Source organism: Oncorhynchus mykiss, chromosome 8 (genome assembly GCF_013265735.2).
Source record: "Oncorhynchus mykiss isolate Arlee chromosome 8, USDA_OmykA_1.1, whole genome shotgun sequence".
Taxonomy (NCBI): Eukaryota; Metazoa; Chordata; class Actinopteri; order Salmoniformes; family Salmonidae; genus Oncorhynchus; species Oncorhynchus mykiss.
The window spans coordinates 19,449,952-19,474,277 of NC_048572.1; the positions used below are offsets into that span (position 1 = coordinate 19,449,952).

Genomic DNA, 24,326 nt, shown 5'->3' on the forward strand with positions numbered 1-24,326 from the left:
AAGAGCTGAGGAGGTATTTATAGATGGGGAAGACAGACACTTGGCGGGAAACATCAATGTTTAAGACAGACCCTTCTTGTTTGTCTGAGAGAGCAAGGCTGCAAGGCTGCCTGGGTGAGTTAATGGGTGTCAGACGGTGCCATGTGGACCCCTCAACCTCGACCCTACACTCTGAAAAAAAGGTACTATCTAGAACCTTAAATGGTTCTTTTGCTGTCCCCAAATGAGAACCCTTTCAATAATCATTTTTGGTTCCAGGTAGAACCCGTTTGGGCTCAATGGAAAACCCTTTCCACAGAGGGTTCTACAAAAACCCAAAAGGGTTCTACCTTCAACCAAAAAGGGTTCCACCTCTCCCAGGAACCACAGCCCCAACTGGAATGGAGTGAGTTGGATGTGGACCATAGAACCATTCTTAGTGGATATTAAGCCTACCTAGATCATGAGATAAAGTTAGATATACAGTTCTGTTTGATAGATCTTTGTCAAAATATGAATTATAGGTGAAACCATATTCAATGTACAGTATATGTTAAGAAATGTAAATGTTCTGTTTCATATTTCCATAGATTTCTATAAACAAGAAGGCTCCATAACTCACTGCTCAGAAACTACACAGGCCATTCCCCTATCCAAAGTACCTATCAAGCCATGTGTTGTATCGTCCCAGCCATCTTGCTCCATGTTTGCCTGAAGTTACAAGTATGCAGGGAAGTAAACTCAGCAAAAAAAGAAATGTCCTCTCACTGTCAACTGCGTTTATTTTCAGCAAACTTAACATGTGTAAATATTTGTATGAACATAAGATTCAACAACTGAAACATAAACACAAAGTTCCACAGACATGTGACTAACAGAAATGGAATAATGTGTCCCTGAACAAAGGGGGAATCAAAATCAAAAGTTATAGTCAGTAACTTCTCCTGGTTCACTAGTTAGTGAACCTCTCCTGGTTCATTAACTACTTCTCAGATCGAGTTCAGTGTGCCAAATAGGAGGGCCACTCTATGGGAGGGCCACTCTTTTCTCTGTATATATCAATGATGTCGCTCTTGCTGCGGGTGACTCTTTGAATCACCTCTATGCAGACGACACCAAGCCGGTCACGACTTGCAGACTTGTTTTTGAGTTGCTGTGCGTTTTGTTGCCAACCTGTTTTGCTACCTGACAAATTTACGGTTTTTACTTTTCAATTACCGTTTATATTTTTGTTTTTTCCTACTCAACTTTTTCACTCCGGACGCTTTATCTGGACACGATTCGTCAGGACCTCCAACAGCCGAAGCTAAGTAGTAACATTAACATGATGCCTTCTAATTGTAGTCGCTGTACTCGCCTTACGGCGAGGATAGCTGTGCTACAAGCCCAGCTTCAGACGCAATCGCTAGGCAAGGGTAATTTCAGTGTAGGAAAGGATGAAACAGCGTCTGTGCCACCAGTAAGTACAGATAGTAGTATAAATCCCCTGGCACAGTCCCCGCAGCCGGACAACTTTCTCACGGTTTCTGGAAGGAAATGCTGTAGGAACGCTCAACCGGTGTCGCTCATTCAGCCGACAGAAACTTTCAACCGGTTTTCCCCATTAAGCAGCGGGTCGGAGTCAGAGGCCGAGTCTTCTCTGGTCTCTTCTCCTCCCGTTACGGGGTCTGAGACGCCGAAGCTTCCCACCATTAGCTCTGACAAATTGAAAACTCTAGTCATTGGCGACTCCATTACCCGCAGTATTAGACTTGAGAATCATCCAGCGATCATACACTGTTTACCGGGGGGCAGGGCTACCGACGTTAAGGCTAATCTGAAGATGGTGCTGGCTAAAGCTAAAACTGGCGAGTGTAGAGAGTATAGAGATATTGTTATCCACGTCGGCACCAACGATGTTAGGATGAAACAGTCAGAGATCACCAAGCGCAACATAGCTTCTGCGTGTAAATCAGCTAGAAAGATGTGTCGGCATCGAGTAATTGTCTCTGGCCCCCTCCCAGTTAGGGGGAGTGATGAGCTCTACAGCAGAGTCTCACAACTCAATCGCTGGTTGAAAACTGTTTTCTGCCCCTCCCAAAAGATAGAATTTGTAGATAATTGGCCCTCTTTCTGGGACTCGCCCACAAACAGGACCAAGCCTGACCTGCTGAGGAGTGACGGACTCCATCCTAGCTGGAGGGGTGCTCTCATTTTATCTACCAACATAGACAGGGCTCTAACTCCTCTAGCTCCACAATGAAATAGGGTGCAGGCCAGGCAGCAGGCTGTTAGCCAGCCTGCCAGCATAGTGGAGTCTGCCACTAGCACAGTCAGTGTAGTCAGCTCAGCTATCACCATTGAGACCGTGTCTGTGCCTCGACCTAGGTTGGGCAAAACTAAACATGGCGGTGTTCGCCTTAGCAATCTCACTAGGATAAAGACCACCTCCATTCCTGTCATTATTGAAAGAGATCATGATACCTCACATCTCAAAATAGGGCTACTTAATGTTAGATCCCTTACTTCAAAGGCAATTATAGTCAATGAACTAATCACTGATCATAATCTTGATGTGATTGGCCTGACTGAAACATGGCTTAAGCCTGATGAATTTACTGTGTTAAATGAGGCCTCACCTCCTGGCTACACTAGTGACCATATCCCCCGTGCATCCCGCAAAGGCGGAGGTGTTGCTAACATTTACGATAGCAAATTTCAATTTACAAAAAAAAAAATGACGTTTTCGTCTTTTGAGCTTCTAGTCATGAAATCTATGCAGCCTACTCAATCACTTTTTATAGCTACTGTTTACAGGCCTCCTGGGCCATATACAGCGTTCCTCACTGAGTTCCCTGAATTCCTATCGGACCTTGTAGTCATAGCGGATAATATTCTAATCTTTGGTGACTTTAATATTCACATGGAAAAGTCCACAGACCCACTCCAAAAGGCTTTCGGAGCCATCATCGACTCAGTGGGTTTTGTCCAACATGTCTCTGGACCCACTCACTGTCACAGTCATACGCTGGACCTAGTTTTGTCCCATGGAATAAATGTTGTGGATCTTAATGTTTTTCCTCATAATCCTGGACTATCGGACCACCATTTTATTACGTTTGCAATTGCAACAAATAATCTGCTCAGACCCCAACCAAGGATCATCAAAAGTCGTGCTATAAATTCACAGACAACACAAAGATTCCTTGATGTCCTTCCAGACTCCTTCTGCCTACCCAAGGACGCCAGAGGACAAAAATCAGTTAACCACCTAACTGAGGAACTCAACTTAACCTTGCGCAATACCCTAGATGCAGTTGCACCCCTAAAAACTAAAAACATTTCTCATAAGAAACTAGCTCCCTGGTACACAGAAAATACCCGAGCTCTGAAGCAAGCTTCCAGAAAATTGGAACGGAAATGGCGCCACACCAAACTGGAAGTCTTCCGACTAGCTTGGAAAGACAGTACTGTGCAGTACCGAAGAGCCCTTACTGCTGCTCGATCATCCTATTTTTCTAACTTAATTGAGGAAAATAAGAACAATCCGAAATTCCTTTTTGATACTGTCGCAAAGCTAACTAAAAAGCAGCATTCCCCAAGAGAGGATGACTTTCACTTTAGCAGTGATAAATTCATGAACTTCTTTGAGGAAAAGATTATGATTATTAGAAAGCAAATTACGGACTCTTCCTTAAATCTGCGTATTCCTTCAAAGCTCAGTTGTCCTGAGTCTGCACAACTCTGCCAGGACCTAGGATCAAGAGAGACACTCAAGTGTTTTAGTACTATATCTCTTGACACAATGATGAAAATAATCATGGCCTCTAAACCTTCAAGCTGCATACTGGACCCTATTCCAACTAAACTACTGAAAGAGCTGCTTCCTGTGCTTGGCCCTACTATGTTGAACATAATAAACGGCTCTCTATCCACCGGATGTGTACCAAACTCACTAAAAGTGGCAGTAATAAAGCCTCTCTTGAAAAAGCCAAACCTTGACCCAGAAAATATAAAAAACTATCGGCCTATATCGAATCTTCCATTCCTCTCAAAAATTTTAGAAAAGGCTGTTGCGCAACAACTCACTGCCTTCCTGAAGACAAACAATGTATACGAAATGCTTCAGTCTGGTTTTAGACCCCATCATAGCACTGAGACGGCACTTGTGAAGGTGGTAAATGACATTTTAATGGCATCGGACCGAGGCTCTGCATCTGTCCTCGTGCTCCTAGACCTTAGTGCTGCTTTTGATACCATCGATCACCACATTCTTTTGGAGAGATTGGAAACCCAAATTGGTCTACACGGACAAGTTCTGGCCTGGTTTAGATCTTATCTGTCGGAAAGATATCAGTTTGTCTCTGTGAATGGTCTGTCCTCTGACAAATCAACTGTAAATTTCGGTGTTCCTCAAGGTTCCGTTTTAGGACCACTATTGTTTTCACTATATATTTTACCTCTTGGGGATGTTATTCGAAAACATAATGTTAACTTTCACTGCTATGCAGATGACACACAGCTGTACATTTCAATTAAACATGGTGAAGCCCCAAAATTGCCCTTGCTAGAAGAATGTGTTTCAGACATAAGGAAGTGGATGGCTGCAAACTTTCTACTTTTAAACTCGGACAAAACAGAGATGCTTGTTCTAGGTCCCAAGAAACAAAGAGATCTTCTGTTGAATCTGACAATTAATCTTAATGGTTGTACAGTCGTCTCAAATAAAACTGTGAAGGACCTCGGCGTTACTCTGGACCCTGATCTCTCTTTTGAAGAACATATCAAGACCATTTCAAGGACAGCTTTTTTCCATCTACGTAACATTGCAAAAATCAGGAACTTTCTGTCCAAAAATGATGCAGAAAAATTAATCCATGCTTTTGTCACTTCCAGGTTAGACTACTGCAATGCTCTACTTTCCGGCTACCCGGATAAAGCACTAAATAAACTTCAGTTAGTGCTAAATACGGCTGCTAGAATCCTGACTAGAACCAAAAAATTTGATCATATTACTCCAGTGCTAGCCTCTCTACACTGGCTTCCTGTCAAAGCAAGGGCTGATTTCAAGGTTTTACTGCTAACCTACAAAGCATTACATGGGCTTGCTCCTATCTATCTCTCTGATTTGGTCCTGCCGTACATACCTACACGTACGCTACGGTCACAAGACGCAGGCCTCCTAATTGTCCCTAGAATTTTTAAGCAAACAGCTGGAGGCAGGGCTTTCTCCTATAGAGCTCCATTTTTATGGAACGGTCTGCCTACCCATGTCAGAGACGCAAACTCGGTCTCAACCTTTAAGTCTCTACTGAAGACTCATCTCTTCAGTGGGTCATATGATTGAGTGTAGTCTGGCCCAGGAGTGGGAGGGTGAACGGAAAGGCTCTGGAGCAACGAACCACCCTTGCTGTCTCTGCCTGGCCGGTTCCCCTCTTTCCACTGGGATTCTCTGCCTCTAACCCTATTACAGGGGCTGAGTCACTGGCTTTACTGGGGCTCTCTCATGCCGTCCCTGGAGGCGGTGCGTCACCTGAGTGGGTTGAGTCACTGATGTGGTCATCCTGTCTGGGTTGGCGCCCCCCCCCCCCCCCCCCCCCCCACTTAAGTTGTGCCGTGGCGGAGGTCTTTGTGGGCTATACTCAGCCTTGTCTCAGGATGGTAAGTTGGTGGTTGAAGATATCCCTCTAGTGGTGTGGGGGCTGTGCTTTGGCAAAGTGGGTGGGGTTATATCCTTCCTGTTTGGCCCTGTCCGGGGGTGTCCTCGGAGTGGGCCACAGTGTCTCCTGACCCCTCCTGTCTCAGCCTCCAGTATTTATGCTGCAGTAGTTTATGTGTCGGGGGGCTAGGGTCAGTTTGTTATATCTGGAGTACTTCTCCTGTCCTATTCGGTGTCCTGTGTGAATCTAAGTGTGCGTTCTCTAATTCTCTCCTTCTCTCTTTCTCTCTCTCGGAGGACCTGAGCCCTAGGACCATGCCCCAGGACTACCTGACATGATGACTCCTTGCTGTCCCCAGTCCACCTGGCTGTGCTGCTGCTCCAGTTTCAACTGTTCTGCCTTATTATTATTTGACCATGCTGATCATTTATGAACATTTGAACATCTTGGCCATGTTCTGTTATAATCTCCACCCGGCACAGCCAGAAGAGGACTGGCCATCCCACATATGCTCTCTCTAATTCTCTCTTTCTTTCTCTCTCTCGGAGGACCTGAGCCCTAGGACCATGCCCCAGGAATACCTGACATGATGACTCCTTGCTGTCCCCAGTCCACCTGACTGTGCTGCTGCTCCAGTTTCAACTATTCTGCCTTATTATTATTCGACCATGCTGGTCATTTATGAACATTTGAACATCTTGACCATGTTTTGTTATAATCTCCACCCGGCACAGCCAGAAGAGGACTGGCCACCCCACATAGCCTGGTTCCTCTCTAGGTTTCTTCCTAGGTTTTGGCCTTTCTAGGGAGTTTTTCCTAGCCACCGTGCTTCTTCACCTGCATTGCTTGCTGTTTGGGGTTTTAGGCTGGGTTTCTGTACAGCACTTTGAGATATCAGCTGATGTACGAAGGGCTATATAAAATAAATTTGATTGATTGATTGATTCTGTATATCTCTGGCCCTTCTTTGGACACTGTGTTAACAAACCTCTAAACGAGCTTCAACGCCATACAACACTCCGTGGCCTCCAACTGCTCTCTAATTCTAGTAAAACGAAATGCATGCTCTTCAACCGATTGCTGCCCGCACCCGCCCACTAGCATCACTACCCTGGACGGTTCTGACTTGTGGACAGCTATAAATATCTAGGTGTCTGGTTAGACTGTAAACTCTCCTTCCAGACTCACATTAAGCATCTCCAAACCAAAGTTAAATGTAGAATCGGCTTCCTATTTCGCAAAAACAAAGCCTCCTTCTCTCATGCTGCCAAACTTACCCTCGTAAAACTGACTATCCTACCAATCCTTGACTTTGGCGATGTAATTTACAAATTAGCCTCCAACACTCTACTCAGTAAATTGGATGCAGTCTATCACAGTGCCATCCGTTTTGTCACCAAAGCCCCATATACTACCCACCACTGCGACCTGTATGTTCTCGTTACCTGGTCCTCGCTACATATTCGTCGCCAAACCCACTGGCTCCAGGTCATCTATAAGTCTTGGCTAGGTATAGCTCCGCCTTATCTCAGCTCACTGGTCACCATAGCAACACCCACCCACAACACACACTCCAGCAGGTATATTTCACTGGTCATCCCCAAAGCCAACACTTCCTTTGGCCGCCTTTCCTTACAGTTCTCTGCTGCCAATGACTGGGACGTATTGCAAAAAATCACTGAAGTTGGAGACTTATATCTCCACTTTAAGGGTCAACTGTCAGAGCAGCTTAACGATCGCTGCAGCTGTACACAGCCCATCTGTAAATAATCAACTACCTACCTCATCCCCATATTTGTTTTTGTTTTTCTGCTCTTTTGCACACCAGTATTTCTACTTGCACATCCTCATCTGCACATATATCACTCCAGTGTAAATTGCTAAATTGTATTTACTTCACCACTATTGGTCAATTTATTGCCTTACCTCCTTACTTCATTTGCACACACTGTATACAGATCTTTCTATTGTGTTATTGACTGTACGTTTGTTTTTCACCAACTCTGTTGTTTTTGTCGCACTGCTTTGCTTTATCTATGCCAGGTAGCAGTTGTAAATGATAACTTGTTCTCAACTGGCCTACCTGGTTAAATAAAGGTGAATGTTTCTTTACTTCAGTTTCTTTACAGTCAGCACTGATGGAGGGATTGTGCGTTCCTGGTGTAACTCAGGCAGTTGTTGTTGCCATCCTGTACCTATCCCGCAGGTGTGATGTACAGATGTACCGATCCTGTGCAGGTGTTGTTACACGTGGTCTGCCACTGTGAGGATGATCAGCTGTCCGTCCTGTCTCCCTGTAGCACTGTCTTAGGTGTCTCACAGTACGGACATTGCAATTTATTGCCCTGGCCATCTGCAGTCCTCATGCTTCCTTACAGCATGCCTAAGGCATATTCACGCAGATGAGCAGGGACCCCGGGCATCCTTCTTTTGGTGTTTGTCAGAGTCAGTAGGAAGGCCTCTTTGGTGTCCAAAGTTTTCATAACTGTGACCTTAATTGCCTACTGTCTGCAAGCTGTTAGTGTCTTAACCGTTCCACAGGTGCATGTTCATTAATTGTTTATGGTTAATTGAACAAGCATTGGAAACAGTGTTTAAACCCTTTACAATGAAGATCTGTGAAGTTATTTGGATTTTTACGAATAATCTTTGAAAGACAGGGTCCTGAAAAAGGGACGTTTCTTTTTTTGCTGAGTTTATATGTGTAGTGTAAATTTTGCATGCATAGAATCTCGGGCACCCAGACTAGGATGCATGAAATATGTTGATCAGGACTCAACTCTGTATAAGGACATGTTTCCTTTTAAGTGTGTGCTTCCCCATACAGAGAACAGAGTTATCCTAGCTTTGACCTAGGTGTCTTCATATTCAACTGGTAGTGCTGTATAGTTTACAGCAGTCCATTGCCCAGTCAGCAGGATATTAAAAGTGCCAGATATCCCATTTAGTCCGGACCCAAGTTTGGCCATGATATCTGCATTCGTGCTGTCTATTCCCCAAGACACCCGCATGATGGTTCAAATGAAATTACAGACACGTACTCACTGTTCCACGCCAATGGCTCCTTCGAACATAAGACATTCGGAAGCAATAACATATTCAATTAATAAGTCTTCCGCGACTAAAGGAATCCGCTGCGCATGATATGGAATGATTACTTTTCCCATTTGGTATCATGGAGATAGAATGGCGGTGTGGAGATAAGAGTTGTAGAAACCATTTAACAAGGAGGCAATAGATGGAATGTATATCTTTATCAGTACAGAACACGACTGACTTCTGAGGAGATATATGGCGGGAAAAGCAGGACAGTGCAGATAAGAGTTGGTAGGGGGAATATAGATATTTTCGGTGGTTTCACACGTTTGCCTTTTCAGATTGTTTCTCTGTGTTTTGACTGCCAATGAAACTGCCTACTGTTTCATTGCTGAAGCCATCTAAGTGAAACACTGAACGGCAGTCATATAAAGCTGTGCATGCTTGATGTGGTTGCTAATTATCTAGTTTCACTACAGACTTGAAAAGGAGCAGAGGCATGGTGGTCATATGTTGATTTCCGTCATTATACTTTAACTCAGCTATGGGGAGAATGTGTTTCCCATAAGTAGTACCTATCAAGCCATGTGGTGTATCGTCCCAGCCATCTTGCTCCATGTTTGCATGAAGTTACAAGCATGCAGGGAAGTAAATTCAGGAAAAAAATAAACGCCCTCTCACTGTCAACTTCTCAGACCGAGTTCAGTGTGCCAAATAGGAGGGTCTGTTGTCCGGACCTCTGGCAGTCTCTATGGGAGTGCTACAGGGTTCAATTCTCGGGCCTACTCTTTTCTCTGTATATATCAATGATGTCGATCTTGCTGCGGATGATTCTTTGAATCAGACGACACCATTCTGTATACCTCTGGCCCTTCTTTGGACACTGTGTTAACAAACCTCCAAATGAGCTTAAACGCCATACAACACTCCGTGGCCTCCAACTGCTCTCTAATTCTAGTAAAACTAAATGCATGCTCTTCCACCGATTGCTGCCCGCACCCGCCCACTAGCATCACTACCCTGGACGGTTCTGACTTGTGGACAGCTATAAATATCTAGGTGTCTGGTTAGACTGTAAACTCTCCTTCCAGACTCACATTAAGCATCTCCAATCCAAAGTTAAATGTAGAATCGGCTTCCTATTTCGCAAAAACAAAGCCTCCTTCTCTCATGCTGCCAAACTTACCCTCGTAAAACTGGCTATCCTACCGATCCTTGACTTTGGCGATGTAATTTACAAATTAGCCTCCAACACTCTACTCAGCAAATTGGATGCAGTCTATCACAGTGCCATCCGTTTTGTCACCAAAGCCCCATATACTACCCACCACTGCGACCTGTATGCTCTTGTTACCTGGTCCTCGCTACATATTCGTCACCAAACCCACTGGCTCCAGGTCATCTATAAGTCTTGGCTAGGTATAGCTCCGCCTTATCTCAGCTCACTGTTCACCATAGCAACACCCACTCACAACACACACTCCAGCAGGTATATTTCACTTGTCATCCCCAAAGCCAACATTATACTTTAACTCTGCTATGGGGAGAATGTATTTCCCATAAGTAGAGTGGTGATCATTCAGTCCAATACTGTACGGTGCAGTCACTCCTTCCTGCTCAAATTATTCATGAATGGGCTATACTATAACTACGGTCTGCGGTTATTCCTGATCAGCAAAAAAAAAAGCCTCACCCTGTCCCCTCCTTACCTAGAACTAGGGCCCAGATTTTCTCCTGGTCATCTCATACAGTATGGTAAGGAAACACTCAGGGTCCTAGTCACCAGTCTTGATTTCCCGCTCCCTCTTTGGTCACTGTAGATGCACCAATGGCTACTTTGGTCAGCCGGTGGTTAAGGGGCGCTTGTGCCAGCCCTGCCAGTGTAACGGTAACCTGGACCTGGCCTCACCGCGGAGCTGTGACCCCATCACCGGATCCTGTCTGAGGTGTAGGGGTTCTACGGGGGAATCACCTGCGACACCTGCCAACGTGAGTATAAGAAGTACATGAGTATCAGAGCCTGCAGTGCGTTAAAACCCCTGTTTCTGTCTGACTTTCTGAGTCTCCTGTGAAGAGTGGGGTGTTGCTTTAATGTTATGGAGCGCTGCCCGCCTGCCAGACAGCCTGTATGCCAGATGTAGCAGTGTGTTTGAGAATGTTTGGCTTTGAGAAGATAAATTAGGATGGAGAGAGAGAGAGAGAGAAGACTGAGATGTGCAGATGGTGACTGTCTGTGTAAATCCACATAAACAACCTGTGTTGAATCACAAACTTCAATGCCTGGCCCATAACAGTTTATCATTCATCTGCCTCTCCGTTCTCTGCAGTGTAGTCTGCTCTGTTGATTATGTCTGAAGATAACTAATTAGTCTCCGTTTACCAAAATAACCCATTTGACTATAATGCCAAGTTAATTAAAAATACATGACAGCGTATAGCCAAATGGATTATTGATATATACTGTAACTCTTGATAGACACATGCAATACAATAAGATGATTCATATAGAGTTATTGATAGTATATGAAAACTAGAGCCAAGGTAGAGTTCAAACACTGAACATGCAGTTAGGCCTAATGCCTAAAGGAATTCTACAAGAGAATGGAATGGCTGCCATCATCTGCATGGTTAAAAGCTCTGCAGCAAAACACACTACTTCCATTTGAATGAAATCTATCGAGGTTGGTGAGAAGAAGTACATTTTCTCTGAAATAGTCTGGCAGTCCTAACTGATTCAAGTGGTGGTGGTGAGGCATGGGGCGGAGATGGAGTAATCAACATTAGGAATGCAGAAACAGGGCCGCAGTTGATGCAAATTATCGACACTATAATGGTGGCAGGGAAACTGCTCGTAGTGTTTCATTAAAAACAAGTTGATGATCATTGTCACAGATCACTGCAACATAATGTGGCTGACACACATTGTGATCTTGATGTTGATTTCAGTGTGTGATGAAACCATCAACCTGACCCGTTCTCTCTCTCTCTCTCTCTCTCTGACAGCCACAATTAAAAACTTGACCCATCCTAGATCCCATCTGGACTCCATGCTGTTAGAATGAGGAGAAAGGAATCTTACAACTCATACTAATTCCAACCTGTTAAACATTGAATAAATGCAGGCATTTTGCAGGCAAACCTTTCGCTGGCTAGAGCGACTGAGTGTAGTACAAAGACAGGGAAAAAGCAGCTGTCTCCACCAACCAGTCCTATAGGAAACCATCTGTGATGTCCCCTCCAACCAGTCCTATAGGAAACCATCTGTGATGTCCCCTCCAACCAGTCCTATAGGAAACCATCTGTGATGTCCCCTCCAACCAGTCCTATAGGAAACCATCTGTGATGTCCCCTCCAACCAGTCCTATAGGAAACCATCTGTGCCTGTGTTTTCTCTGTAGATCACTAGGACATTTTAAAGTAAATAATGAGCCAGTTATACAACGGAAATGTGTTCCTGTGTCTAGCAATCTGCAAGCTGTTGGATTTGCATACTCTGTATGAAATGATGATTGTAGACAGTAGTACAACACAGGAATAGGACAGAAGAGGACATGGTTGTACTGTACCTTTACCTTTATCTGAGAGGACTGTTCCTTTTTAAATCTGATAATATCCAACCCATCTCCTCCCCTCCTCCTCTCGTCTGTCTGCAGGGTGCCAGTGTCACAATGCGGACACTGCTTTAACTCAGTGACATTTGTGGGTTTTCAAGAAGGAACTGCTCTTTTAAGTCTTGCCACAACATCTCAATTGGGATTAGATCTGGACTTTGACTAGGCCATTCTAAAACTTGAAATGTGTTGCTTTTTAACCATTTTCATAGACTTGATTGTGTGTTTTGGATCATTGTCTTTCTGCAAGACCCAGCAGCACTTCAGCTTCAGCTCACAGACGGATGGCCTGACATTCTCCTGTAGAATTCTCTGATACAGAGCAGAATTCACGGTTCCTTCTATTAAGGTAAGTCATCCAGGTCCTGAGGCAGCAAAGCATCCCCAAACATGTTTGACCGTTGGTTTAAGGTTCTTACTGTGGAATGCAGGGTTTGGTTTTCGACAGGCATAATGGGACGTCATCCTTGCACAGGAAGTCCAGGACCCAGGGCCGTGAGTTCAGACCCAGGGCCGTGAGCTTTGTGTTGAGCTTAGAGGGCACTATGGTATTGAAGGCTGAGCTGTAGTCGATGAACAGCATCCTCACATGTGCATTCCATTTCTCCAGATGGCTGAGGGCAGTGTGCAGTGTACAATGGCAATTGTGTCATAGGTGGATCTGTCAGGGCGGTAGGTGAATTTGAGAGGGTCAAGTGTGTCGAGGAGGTGATGTGATCTTTGACTAGCCTCTCGAAGCACTTCATGATGACTGAGGTGAGTGCTACGGGTCGGTAGTCATTCAGCTCAGTTACTTTACCTTACTTGGGCACTAGGATGATAGTGGACATCTTAAAGCAGCTGGGGATTGTGCTAGCAAATATCCATAGATTTGCTTTCTGACCTGATTTAGCCTAACCTGATTTTACAGAGAGCTGTGTCTCAAGTCAAGGACGTAGAGAGGCCGGTGTTAGCAAGACTAGGTTTTACCTGCACCTGTTAGCGAATAGCCATATGTGATAGACTGTACATGTATTTATTTTTATTTTACCTTTATTTAACCAGGTAGGCCAGTTGAGAACAAGTTCTCATTTTCAACCGCGACCTGGCCAAGATAAAAGCAAAGCAGTGCGACACAAACAGAGTTACACATGGAATAAACGAACGAACGTCAATAACACAATAGAAAAGTCTATAAACAATGTGTGCAAATGAAGTAAGATTAGGGAGGTAAGGCAATAAATAGACCATAGTGGCGAAATAATTACAATTTAGCAATTAAACACTGGAGTGATGAATGTGCAAGTAGAGATACTGGGGTGCAAAGGAGCAAAACAATAAATAACAATATGGGGATGAGGTAGTTGGCTGGGCTATTTACAGATGGGCTATGTACAGGTGCAATGATATGTAACCTGCTCTGACAGCTGATGCTTAAATTTAGTGAGGGGATATGAGTCTCCAGCTTCAGTGATTTTTGCAATTCGTTCCAGTCATTAGCAGCAGAGAACTGGAAGGAAAGGAGGACAAAGGAGGAGTTGGCTTTGGGGGTGACCAGTGAAATATACCTGCTGGAGCGGGTGGGTGCTGCTATGGTGACCAGTTTACCTAGCAAAGACTTATAGATGACATGGAGCCAGTGGGTTTGGCGACAAATATGAAGCGAGGGCCAGCCAATGAGAGCATACAGGTTGCAGTGCTGGGTAGTATATGGGGCTTTGGTGACAAAATGGATGGCACTGTGATAGACTGCATCCAATATGCTGAGTAGAGTGTTGGAGGCTATTTTGTAAATGACATCACCAAAGTCAAGGATTGGTAGGATAGTCAGTTTAGCAGCATGAGTGAAGGATGCTTTGTTGCGAAATAGGAAGCCGAAATAGGAAGCCGATTCTACATTTAATTTTAGATTGGAGATGCTTAATGTGAGTCTGGAAGGAGAGCTTACAGTCTAACCAGACACCTAGGTATTTGAAGTTGTCCACATATTCTCAGTCAGAACCGTCCAGAGTAGTGATGCTAGTCGGGCGGGCAGGTGCGGGCAGCGGTCGGTTGAAGAGCATGCATTTAGTTTTACTTGCATTTAAGAGCAGTTGGAGGCCACGGAAGGAGAGTTGTATGGCATTGAAACGCGTCTGGAGGTTTGTTAACACAATGTCTAAAGAAGGGCCAGAAGTCTACAGAATGATGTCGTCTGCGTAGAGGTGGATCAGAGAATCACCAGCAGCAAGAGCGACATCATTGATGGTACAGAGAAAAGAGTAGGCCCGAGAATTGAACCCTGTGGCACCCCCATAGAGACTGCCAGTACATAATAACATATTTTTGAAATGAGCTAGTCCTATATACATATGAGCTAGCTATAAGGCTACTGTATGAATGTATATTAACTATTATGTACAGATAATAGCAACATAAAGTGGCTTAATAGGACGTTGGGCCATCACGTGCTGCCAGAACAGCTTCAATGTGCCTTTGAATAGATTCTGTGTTTGGAACTCTATCGGAGGTATGCAACACCATTCTTCAAGAAGAAATTCCATCTTTTGGTGTATTGTTGATGGAAAATGCTGTCCCAGGAACCACTCCAGAATCTACATTTTTACATTTACATCATTTAGCAGACTTACAGGAGCAGTTAGGGTTAAGGTTTTTGCTCAAGGTCACATCGACATATTTTTTTACCTAGTTGGCTCTGTGATTCGAACCAGCGACCTTTTGGTTAGTGGCCCAAAGCTCTTAAGGGGATACTTTGGGATTTTGGCAATGAGGCCCTTCATCTTCTTCCCCAGAGTCAAATGAATTTGTGGATACCATTTTAGGTCTCTGTGTCCAGTATGAAGGAAGGTAGAGGTAGTTTCGTGAGCCAACGCTAACTAGCATTAGCGCAAACTGTGGATAGATGGCAGCATTCATGCAAAACTGAAAGGTCGAACCACCGCATTTAACCATGGCAAGGTGACTGGGAATATGGCCGAATACAAACAGTGTATTTATTCCCTCCTTGAGGCAATCAAACAGGCAAAATTTCAGTATAGAAACAAATTGGAGTCAAAATCCAATGGCTCAGACACAAAACGTATGTGGCAGGGTCTACAGACAATCACGGACTACAAAGAGAAAACCAGCCACATTGCGGACATCGCTGTCTTGCTTCCAGACAAGATAAACACATTTTTCGCCCACTTTGAGGAGAACACAGTACCACCGACGCGGCCCGCTACCAAGGACTGTGGGCTCTCTTTCTCCGTAGCCGACATGAGTAAGACATTTAAGCGCGTTAACCCTCTCAAGGCTGCCGGCCCAGACAGCATCCCTAGCCGGGTCGTCGGAGCATGCGCAGACCAGCTGGCTGTAGTGCTTACGGACATATTCAACTTCTCCCTATCCTAGTCTTCTGTCCCCACATGCTTCAAGATGGCCATCATTGTTCCTGCACCCAAGAAAGCAAAGGTAACTGAACTAAATGACTATCACCCCATAGCACTCACTTCTGTCATCATGAAGTGCTTTGAGAAACTAGTCAAGGATCATATCACCATTATCTTACCTGACACCCTAGACCCACTTCAATTTGCTTACCGCCCCAACAGATCCACAGATGATGCGATCGCACTGCACACTGCCCTATCCCGTCTGGACAAGAGGAATGTCTATGTAAGAATGCTGTACATTGACTATAGCTCAGCCTTCAACACCATAGTACACTCCAAGCTCATCATTAAGCTTGAGGCCCTGGGTCTAAACTCTGACCTGTGCAACTGAGCCGCCCCCAGGTGGTGAAGGTAGGAAACAACACCTCCACTTCGCTGATACTCAACACTGGGGCCACACAAGGGTGTGTGCTCAGCCCCCTCCTGTACTCCCTGTTCACCCATGACTGCCTGGCCATGTACACTTCCTACTCAATCATCACGATTGCAGACGACAGTAGTAGGCCTGATTACCAACAATGACGAGACAGCCTACAGGGAAGAGGTGAGGGCCCCGTGAGTGTAGTGCCAGGAAAATAACCTTGCTCAACATCAACAAAACAAAGGAGCTGATCGTGGACTTCAGGAAACAGCAGAGGGAGCACCCCCCTATCTACATCTACGGGACCGCGAAGCTTCAAGTTCCTCGGCGTACACATCAATAACAAACTGAAATGATCCACAGAGACATGGTGGTGAAGAAGGCGCAACTGCACACCTAAAACCCTCACAAACTTTTACAGATGCACAATTGAGAGCATCCTGTCGAGCTGTATCACCGCCTGGATTGGCAACTGCACTGCCCGCAACCGCAGGACTCTCCAGAGGGTGGTGCGGTCTGCCGAACGCATCACCGGGGGCAAACTACCTGCCCTCCAGGACACCTACAGCATCCGATGTTACTGGAAGGCCAAAAAGATCATCAAGGACAACAACCACCTGAGCCACTGCCTGTTCACCCCGTTATCATCCAGAAGGCGATGTCAGTACAGGTGCATCAAAGCTGGGACCGAGAGACTGAAAAACAGCTTCTATCTCAAGTCCATCAGACTGTTAAATAGCCATCACTAGCACATTAGAGGCTGCTGCCCTATATTCAAAGACTTGAAATCACTGGACACTTTAATAATTGGAGCTCTAGTCACTTTAATAATGTTTACATATTTTGCATTACTCATCTTAAATATTTATATACTGTATTCTGTTCTACTGTACAGTATCTTAGTCTATGCCGCTCTGACATTGCGCGTCCAAATATTTATATATTCTTAATTCCATTCCTTTACATAGATTTGAGTCTATTGTGTGTATTGTTAGATATTACTTGTTAGATATTACTGCACTGTTAGAGCTAGAAACAAGCATTTCGCTACACCCACAATATCATCTGCTAAAACACGTGTATGTGACCAACATTTGATTTGATGTGAAGTCTATAGGTATCTGCTAGCATGCTACCATATACCTATTCATTTCCAGCTATTGCACTAACGCTAGTTAGCATTTGCACTAGTTAGAAACTTCCTTCAAACTTCACGCAGAGACATAAAAATGGTATCCACGAGTTCATCCGTCTCTGGGGAAGTAGATATCCTGAAGCATAATTTGTTGTTTTATTGATGGTAGTGGAAAATGCTGTTTCAGGCGCTGCTACAGAATCTCCCATAAAATAGATCTATTGGATCTGGTGACTGAGACGGCAATGGCATATGGGTTACATAATCAAAACACTGAGTGACCACTCATGCCCTGTAGATGGGGGCATTGTCATCCTATGGGGGCATAGCCATGGTAACCAAAATAATGCCCTGCCCAGCATTTTTATACAGGACCCTAAGCATGATGGGATGCTGATTGCTTAATTAACTCAGGAACCACACCTGTGTCGAAGCAGCTGCTTTCAATATGATTTTTATTCTTTATTTTGGCAGTTACCTGTACCACAGGAGGTTGGTGGCACCTTAATTTGGCAGGACAGATTCATGGTAACGGCTGGAGCGGAATAAGTTGAATGGTATCAAATACATCAAACAGGTGTTTGACGCCATTCCATTCGTGCCGTTCCTGCCATTTATTATGAACCGTCCTCCTCTCATCAGCCTCAACTGACCTGTACATATACAGTCGTGGCCAGAAGTTTGAGAATGACACAAATATATATTTTCACAAAGTCTGCTGCCTCAGTTTGTATAATGGCAATTTGCATATACTCCAGAATATTATGAAGAGTGATCAGATGAATTGCAATTAATTACAAAGTCCCTCTTTGCCATGAACTGAATCCCCAAAAAACATTTCCACTGCTTTTCAGCCCTGCCACAAAAGGACCAGCTGACATCATGTCAGTGATTCTCTCGTTAACACAGGTGTGAGTGTTGACGAGGACAAGGCTGGAGATCACTCTGTCATGCTGATTGAGTTTGAATAACAGACTGGAAGCTTCAAAAGGAGGGTGGTGCTTGGAATCATTGTTCTTCCTCTGTCAACCATGGTTACCTGCAAGGAAACACGTGCCATCATCATTGCTTTGCACAAAAGGGCTTCACAGGCAAGGATATTGCTGCCAGTAAGATTGCACCTAAATCGACCATTTATCAGATAATCAAGAAAATCAAGGAGAGCGGTTTAATTGTTGTGAAGAAGGCTTCAGGGCATCCAAGAAAGTCCAGCATGCGCCAGGACCGTCTCCTAATGTTAATTCAGGGGCATCACCAGTACAGAGCTTGCTCAGGAATGGCAGCAGGCAGGTGTGAGTGCATATGCACGCACAGTGAGGCGAAGACTTCTGGAGGATGGCCTGGTGTCAAGAAGGGCAGCAAAAGAAGCCACTTCTCTCCAGGAAAAACATGGGACAGACTGATATTCTGCAAAAGGTACAGGGATTGGACTGCTGAGGACGGGGGTAAAGTCATTTTCTCTGATGAATCCCCTTTCCGATTGTTTGGGGCATCCGGAATAAAGCTTGTCTGGAGAAGACGTGAGCGCTACCATCAGTCCTGTGTCATGCCAACAGTAAAGCATCCTGAGACCATTCATGTGTGGGGTTGCTTCTCAGCCAAGGGAGTGGGCTAACTCCTAAGAACACAGCCATGAATCAAGAATGGTACCAACACATCCTTCAAGAGCAACTTCTCCCAAACATCCAGGAACAGTTTGGTGACGAACAATGCCTTTTCCAGCATGATGGAACACCTTGCCATAAGGCAAAAGTGATAACTAGGTGGCTCGGGGAACAAAACATCAATATTTTGGGTCCATGGCCAGGAAACTCCCCAGACATTAATCCCATTGAGAACGTGTGGTCTATCCTCAAGAGGCGAGTAGACAAACAAAACCCCACAAATTCTGACAAACTCTAAGCATTGATTATGCAAGAATGGGCTGCCATCAGTCAGGATGTGGCCCATAAGTTCATTGACAGCATGCCAGGTTGGATTGCAGAGGTCTTGAAAAATAAGGATCAACACTGCAAATATTGACTCTTTGCATCAACTTCATGTAATTGTCAATAAAAGCCTTTGACATTTATGAAATGCTTGTAATTATACTTCAGTATTCCATAGTAACATCTGATAAAAATATCTAAAGAGACTGAAGCAGCAAACTTCGTGGAAATTAATATTTGTGTCATTCTCAAAACCTTTGGCCACGAGTGTACATGCAGTTAGGTATGAATGTAGAACAGCATTCTTTAGACTGTTCATCTAAATGTAATTGTAAATCCTTGAGGCATTGAACAAACACTTGAATGCACAATGTGAGACATTTACATAGGCTGTGTTTACACAGGCAGCCCAATTCTGATCTTTTTCCACTAATTGGTATTTTGACCAATCACATCAGATCTTTTCATATCACATATTTTTCTGATCTAATTGGTCAAAGGAACAATTAGTTGAAGAAAAGATTAGAATTGGGCTGCCTGTGTAAACACAGCCATACTGTAATCTACATTCTAGAGAGGTGATAGAGGATTCTTGGAAATATCCAGCCCCCACAAGACCCTTCAATCGATGTGATAATAGACAATGACTTTATTATCCCAATGAAATTTGTTGTGGCTCTGTGCATACATAACAATACATAATGGAGGATAGACAAAGGATGTGGACAGACAGTAAATACTGGTAGAAAAAGTTATGTTCATCAATGATCATCTGTACACTATATACACTATAAACAACAAACTACTCTGTCAACTACAATGGTAGCTGTAGGCCAGCCTGCTGGTCCTATTTGTGGTTTTAAACATTCAGCAGCCTTACTGCCACTGGGACAAAGGATAGTTTGGCCCTATTGTTTTGTGCCCTTGTACACTTTAACGTCGCCACGAGGGGAGAAGCTCAAATTCCTGGTAAAGAGGATGTCTGGGGTCCATCAGTACCTTGTGGGCTTTTGTGAAGGCTCTTATATCATAAATGACCTCCAGACCCATCTGCTTGACCCCTAGCACCCTACTAGCAGAGCTAAAAAAAAATCTTAACATATTTCTCAGGGAGACATGACCATTTCCATGCCAGCAGATGATAGAATGTGTTAAGATACATTCAATTAATGACTTGTTAAACAGTGACAATAGAACACGTTCAACATGAAAATAGTTTTTGCTGTCCTTTCTTAGTACACTTTCCCCATTGTAGCTTGTGGTCAAGTACAACACCCAGATATTTATACTCAACGCAAATTCTGTTTTAGAAGTGGGAGGGACATAATTATTGTTATTATTATTTATTTTTTTCAGTCGGAAAAACACTCCAAACAGCCTAACCGACCGCTCGGAGGCGTCCGTATGGTCCTAAAGCACACCGTTGCCTCGTTTTGTATCAGATTCCAAAAATAAAACCAAGGGGGCCAAAAATGCAATGTCAGAATTGAAGGTGCTCAACAGTGAAAGTTGCACCCTTGCTCCTCCACTACCTTTATGTCTTGTCCCTTGACAACATTCTGTGGGGAAGTTTTTGAGCATCTCTTTGGTCTTTTTTTGTATTGAGAACTAAGTGAGAGTTGTCACACCAAGTCAAAAAGTCCTCCAAGACTGGCCCGTGCTCCTCTATCAACACCCTGGAGGATGACCAGTGCTGTGTCGTCTGCAAACATTACCAGGGGTTTACCAGGGTAGGAGGTTTTACAGTCATTAGTGTACAAGATGTACAAAAGAGGAGAAAGTACACAGTCGGTTGGAGATCCCACGCTAGTGGTGCACATGTCCAACATCCACTATCCCATATTGACCTACTGTGTCCCTTTGCTAAGGAAATCAAGGATCCACAGCACCAGGCCTCTATCTAATGAGAAAGTGTACATCAGTCTCTGAGCCAAGTTGGAGGGCTGGATTGTATTAATAAAAGCTGAGGCGAAATCAACAAATAAGAACTTAGCATGACATTTGGATCTTCATAAGCAAATTATTATTTAATTGCCCTATAATCAAGACTTGCCCTTTACACTGTGATAATTAATAATTCAGTCTACCTTACGGGCTTCATCTTAATTGAACTTGTATTTAAAAGTTCAGTTATTTCACCTTAGTCTCAGTGGAGGCTGGTGACTTGAAAAATGGTGGAGGATGGGAGACCCGCGGTATAGGCGTGGAACGCACGGAGATGACAAAGTGTGTTTCAACAATCATCAAAGACAAATTATTTTAACCTGAAGCAGTTAATAAAGGCATTTATTATACAATATTATGGGGAATGGGAATGAGAGGGCTACTTACACAGTTTTGGGAAGGGATCACAGCAGTGATTGAATGAGGTTTGAGGCATGAGTTGAGGTGTTCAGAGGCTTGACTTCAGTGCAGGACAGGATTTGACTGGGAAGACGATAAACAATAACATAACACACCACACAGTTAGACAAAAGAGCTAAAACAAAATAGTTAGTCCAAGCAAGAAGTAAAAACATTGATGTGTAATAATGTGATTGTGTATGTGATTAACTTTACATACAGTAATTAAATCAAATTGATAGGGCTACTCCCAGTGCTTGAAGAGGAAACATTCAATTTGCCAGTGGATGAGAGGGCACATGAAACATGGCTTCAGTTCATGTCAGGAGAGAGTTGACAATGATAGTGGAGTGGAGTGGTCATCACCTCTTAATCAGGGAACAGGATAGCAGATACAGCTGCGCCATCGTAGGTTTGAACATGATGTTAAACTCAGACATCTCAAAATTCATGAAGTCAAACACAGTCAAACACTGCGCATCTCGCCCACTTGACACATCAAAGTAGCTCAAGGAACGTTCCTGAATAAAGCCCCGATTAAAATCAAATCAAATTAAATCAAATTTTATTTGTCATATACACATGGTTAGCAGATGTTAATGCGAGTGTAGCAAAATGCTTGTGCTTCTAGTTCCGACAATGCAGTAATAACCAACGAGTAATCTAACTAACAATTCCAAAACTACTACCTTATACACACAAGTGTAAAGGGATAAAGAATATGTAAATAAAGATATATGAATGAGTGATGGTACAGAACGGCATAGGCAAGATGCAGTAGATGGTATCGAGTACAGTATATACATATGAGATGAGTATGTAAACAAAGTGGCATAGTTTAAAGTGGCTAGTGATACATGTATTACATAAAGATGCAGTAGATGATATAGAGTACAGTATATACGTAGACATATGCGATGAATAATGTAGGGTATGTAAACATTATATTAAGTAGCATTGTTTAAAGTGGCTAGTGATATATTTTACATCAATTCCCATTATTAAAGTGGCTGGAGTTGAGTCAGTGTGTTGGCAGCAGCCACTCAATGTTAGTGGTGGCTGTTTAACAGTCTGATGGCCTTGAGATAGAAGCTGTTTTTCAGTCTCTCGGTCCCAGCTTTGATGCACCTGTACTGACCTCGCCTTCTGGATGATAGCGGGGTGAACAGGCAGTGGCTCGGGTGGTTGTTCTCCTTGATGATCTTTATGGCCTTCCTGTGACATCGGGTGGTGTAGGTGTCCTGGAGGGCAGGTAGTTTGCCCCCGGTGATGCGTTGTGCAGACCTCACTACCCTCTGGAGAGCCTTACGGTTGTGGGCTGAGCAGTTGCCGTACCAGGCGGTGATACAGCCCGACAGGAAGCTCTCGATTGTGCATCTGTAGAAGTTTGTGAGTGCTTTTGGTGACAAGCCGAATTTCTTCAGCCTCCTGAGGTTGAAGAGGCTCTGCTGCGCCTTCTTCAAGATGCTGTCTGTGTGGGTGGACCAATTCAGTCTGTCTGTGATGTGAGGAACTTAAAACTTACTACCCTCTCCACTACTGTTCCATCGATGTGGATAGGGGGGTGTTCCCTCTGCTGTTTCCTGAAGTCCACAATCATCTCCTTAGTTTTGTTGACGTTGAGTGTGAGGTTATTTTCCTGGCACCACACTCCGAGGGCCCTCACCTCCTCCCTGTAGGCCGTCTCGTCGTTGTTGGTAATCAAGCCTACCACTGTTGTGTCGTCCGCAAACTTGATGATTGAGTTGGAGGCGTGCGTGGCCACGCAGTCGTGGGTGAACAGGGAGTACAGGAGAGGGCTCAGAACGCACCCTTGTGGGGCCCCAGTGTTGAGGATCAGCGGGGTCTCGAGCTTGACGACGAGTTTGGAGGGTACTATGGTGTTAAATGCTGAGCTGTAGTCGATGAACAGCATTCTCACATAGGTATTCCTCTTGTCCAGATGGGTTAGGGCAGTGTGCAGTGTGGTTGAGATTGCATCGTCTGTGGACCTGTTTGGGCGGTAAGCAAATTGGAGTGGGTCTAGGGTGTCAGGTAGGGTGGAGGTGATATGGTCCTTGACTAGTCTTTCAAAGCACTTCATGATGACGGAAGTGAGTGCTACGGGGCGGTAGTCGTTTAGCTCAGTTACCTTAGCTTTCTTGGGAACAGGAACAATGGTGGCCCTCTTGAAGCATGTGGGAACAGCAGACTGGGATAGGGATTGATTGAATATGTCCGTAAACACACCAGCCAGCTGGTCTGATTAAACTTGATTAAACTTGGTATCCACATACCTGACGATAACTGCAAGCAGTCTGGTGGGGCAATTTTTACCCCCAGGGGCCCAGAGGTTTTCCTTATCTGTTAACCTAACCAGGAAAATTCTGGATCCTATAGGAATGTCAGTGATTAATCAGTTGTAAAAAGTTTTTTTTATAAGGGCTATGATGGGACCAGTTTTTCCTAATCACCCTGTCAAACTGCAGCAACCTTATACTTGTTCATACTGTTAGGTTCTTATTTTTCAGAGTAAATAACTCACAGACACTAGAGAAGCTTTAACCAAGTTTAATCATTCCCAAAGGTTCTGTACAGCTGTAATCAGACAGCAAAACATGTCAGACATCACAGTTTATATACATCCTCCTTACAGTTTATGGATCCACAGGAAAGAAGGTAACCAGATACTAACACTAATTACTCCCTTAAGGGGAGCTGACCTCACCCCTCACCTCCTGACCTCAACCCCTCCTTCACCTAATCCACAGATATCTATCTGTTTTCCCAATATCAACACATCACTCTCCTCTCCTCCATCAAACACATTCCAAACCCTTCTGTCTTTCTTCAGAGAACCATTAACTTCTAACAGAACACCCAGTCTCTTTCATTTCCTATC

General features: G+C 44.2%; 1 pseudogene; it reads left to right on the top strand.

The window, feature by feature from the left end:
- LOC110529202 overlaps positions 1-24,326 on the top strand; it is a 162,296-nt pseudogene that overhangs the window by 75,179 nt on the left and 62,791 nt on the right.